The 3,703-nt window shown below is 41.1% G+C and overlaps 1 protein-coding gene across 10 annotated transcripts in view; it reads right to left on the bottom strand.

Annotated features, from left to right (window-relative positions):
- The window catches only part of foxp2 (forkhead box P2), a 115,445-nt gene that overhangs the window by 38,426 nt on the left and 73,316 nt on the right, over positions 1 to 3,703 (bottom strand). The window lies entirely within an intron of this gene.

Below are 3,703 nucleotides of genomic sequence, written 5' to 3'. Positions count from 1 at the left end.
CCCCAAAAGAAGCAGATGTTTAAGTCCTTTTAAATTTAACTCTGTGTACATGTTGATTAGAAAAACAACAACAACAAAAAAACGGTACCATTTCTAGACATTAACTTGTCCAAAGGCAGAAAAAAAAAAAAGAAACACACAATACTTTATTTCTTCCAAATTCTTCTCAGGCAAAAGCGTCAAACTTCTGAGACAGCAGATCAAAATGAAGACAATATGTTTTGCTACCGTCTTTGATTGCGTGTGCGCACTCTGACAGGGGAGTAGAAGCTAACAGTTTTTATTTTGGAGTTTTAGCTCCGCATGGCCGCTTTAAAAATTGAACGCCTCAAGAAGAAAAGATTAAGAATAAGAACCTGTGAATGATTTAGCATCGAGCTGATACCTTGGTCCAACGCGTAAAACTTGACTAGACTGCCAAAAAAAAAAAAAAGTGAGGCGTAGTTCATCCCTTCTGTATGACCTTTAAAGTACACTATAACATCATCAGCATACATGAAAATCAGTGCAAGCCACAAGTGTTTGGAACAAACAAACACGGTTGGAACATCGGCATGGTGTAACACCTCCACTGATTCTAATTGCAACAGTGTTTGCCACGGAGCTGCCATGACAGTAGCTAGCCTATATGGAGTGTCAAGGGGCCAATAAGACATCCCTGTCCTCATTGCCAGCTAATCAAGCTGGCTTGATTACTTTCCATGCATGTCTCTCCTTCCTCCCTCCTTCTCTCTGCTCCTCTCCCTCTTTCTGTCAGGCCTTGACACGTCCTTGTTTAGCTCTCCTCTCCTCGATGCCCACCCCTCCTTCCCGCCCTCACCACCACCGCCACCGCCACCCCAGGTTTCTCCCCCCTCTTTGATTAGCCGAGACATTTGCATGGTCACTACACATTTTTCATTTTAGAAGTCATTATGCATTAGTGGCTCCTGATCGCCCGCCTTGACTAATCCTGATGAACTGAAAATCACAGCTGAAGGTCAACTTCCAGCCGGCCCCGCTGCACATTCATATTCATATTCAAACAAATCCTGCCTCCATTGTTCATTAGGGTCTTAGAGAGAAGGGACTCCATCTAAGGTAGGAAGCGATGGAGGAGGTGGTGGCTGTTTGTGGTGCATCTCTTTTCTTCTTTGGACTCCTTCGTGCTTGCGAGGGGACAGGAGAAATTGCGTTCACAAGAAGCGAGTCGTCGAACAAAAGCTGTCAAAAGTTGCAAATTAAACAGTCCATGTGTAATTATGCAAATGCTGTGCTTACACCTTCAGTGTTATTAACCCTTAAAGGTACATTTGCTAGGTAAGTAATTACCCCTGCAGTCACTCCTGGTTTTGTGTTAGATGCCATTACAATGGGACAAGTGCAGCGGGAAAACAACAGCAGAGATGCACTCATTAAGGGTATTAATTGGGTACTGGCTCAAAGACGTTTGGGCATAAAAAAAAAAATAGATGCAGGCGTAGCCGTGCAGGGTTTACCACAAATGTATGCGCATACATATGTAAAGTGGAATTAAATATAAATTGTACACGGAGCTTCAAACTGTTTCTGCGTTGTGTGGGTGGTGAAATATAGGCACTCAAAGTCAGGTATTTGTAGGTGAATAATGCAGGATGTCATCAGCACAGAATAAAACAAGACTTCAAACAAGAAGTGCAAAATTAAAGCAACGGAAAAGGGGGTACGAAACAGAAAACAACGAGTTTATGAAATATGGAAGCTCTTTTTATGCTGTCATTAGCTTTATACATAATGGGTGATAATCACCCAAAAAAAGGGAGAAAAAGAAAGAAAAGGCAATAAGAGAAAAGAGAGGGGGGGGGAGAGAAAGGCACTGGCCCACATCCGCTGTGAAGTGCAGCACAATGCTAATTCCAGCATTTAACTGCATGCTTTTCTGCTTGACGTATCAGAGGCTCCAAGATGAAAGCAGATAAGTAATTGCTCTCCTGGTTCTTATTCTTCACTGACAACCCATAAATTTAATTTTACACACACGTTCATTTACATTTTCGAGTATATGACATGATAATTGCGGCAATATAACACCTCCATTCTGCAGGATCCTGCAGGAGGGCTTGATTGACGTGAGCGCTGAATTGAAAGGAACAGGAGGCTGAATTGCCTCTCCTTGAAATGATTTTGCCACGAAGGGATGAAATTAATGAGCATTTAGTAGACGTTGGCAGCGGTGTAAACATCCACGCGCCACGAATAGGCTCTCCTATTGCAGGAGAGGAAACTGTACATCCATTTATTTCTCTGTTATCCAGAGAGAAAGGATGGGTTTCCAGTTTTGATATGCAGAAGGTATTGATGACGTTTATTGAAATGTTGAAAATTAGCCACAGCTGATTAAGCCATTGGAGTCTTAGTACCTAAAAATGTTAGTCTCTAGGTTTTAGTACTGGAAATTCCCATTGTATCCCTTTCATTGTCATATGAACCATAAGTGATGCTTTGAAGCTTACTTGATTTAGTGTAAGCTCAGCATTCACACCCCCCTTTTTGTTGATGAATTTTGTCTTGAAAAGAGTGAATGTTAAATGTGTTTCTATCAAAACAAGGCAAAAAAAAAGATTTAGGCTACATATTCCTTTCATTTTACTTGAGTTTTAACACAACTCACTTTCCAATAAGGAGAAGGAGAACTGGTGATTAGATGCCAACCGCAAACACTGTAGGGCGGTTATCAACGACTGACGCTCCTGTCATAAGGACAGGAAACAGAGCGGAGCTGCAGACACCGCAGAGATAAAAGCAATAAGAAATCGAGGGGTCCTTGTCTTTAATTACTGTGAATCCTTGGCAGGAAAGAAGTGACTGCTAATTAAGCCACTGGCTTTATTTATTTATTTATTTTTTACACACAGAGAGACGGGGAAAGATTAAGAAATCAGGAAAAGAGGGCAGAAACCCCCACCACTTTCATCATTGTTTGGCATTGTTTGTTCTGAATGCATCAGAGTACAAGAGCTTGAATCTATTTTTTTTTTTTTCAGATTTTGTTTTTGCGATATTTTGAAAACCATATCACATCATTTTCATTCCTCTTCACAGTTTGATTGTAAAACAGTTAAAGGAGTATTAATACTTTTGCCCCCCACCCCAAAAAAAATGACATAAAATTTAAACATGGTGGACAAGTAGAGCATCTGAGTTTAAATCAAACATGCATACACGGGATCATGTCTCCAACACATGTTTTGCTTCTGGAGATCGATATTCCAGTTTGTCAATCGTAAAGTTAAGTGGATTACTGAACGTTTTCCTAAATCAATTTCTATTGCAGTTTGGCAGGAGTGCACAGCAACTGCAATTTATAATAACATAAAGACCCATCATGTAAAAGCATCTAATAGAAGTCCCAGAGGAGCTCGGGATGGGCTTAGCACAATTTCCATATTGATTTATCTCTACATGTAAAAACTTACTGATTAGGCCTCGTGAATCCACTGTTCACTGGTGTGCAGCTCATGCACATTGTTTGCTTCATTATCAGCGCACACCGTCACACCTTCGTCAGAAAAAAATACTGGCATAGTCCTCTCCCCGCTGATGCTTACCAAACTCCCTAAAGGGGTGCAACAGTAAGAGAGTGAGATGGATAGAATTAAAAGGAAACTGCAGCGAGAGGAGAGAGTTGAAATAGAAAGCGTGAGAGCAGGTGACGGGAATGTTGGTATGTGTGTGTGTGTGTGTG

The sequence above is a fragment of the Poecilia reticulata genome, linkage group LG23, assembly GCF_000633615.1.
Source record: "Poecilia reticulata strain Guanapo linkage group LG23, Guppy_female_1.0+MT, whole genome shotgun sequence".
In the NCBI taxonomy this organism is placed as follows: Eukaryota; Metazoa; Chordata; class Actinopteri; order Cyprinodontiformes; family Poeciliidae; genus Poecilia; species Poecilia reticulata.
The sequence above is the reverse complement of the archived record's forward strand: the minus strand, read 5'-3'. Positions and strand labels throughout refer to the sequence as shown.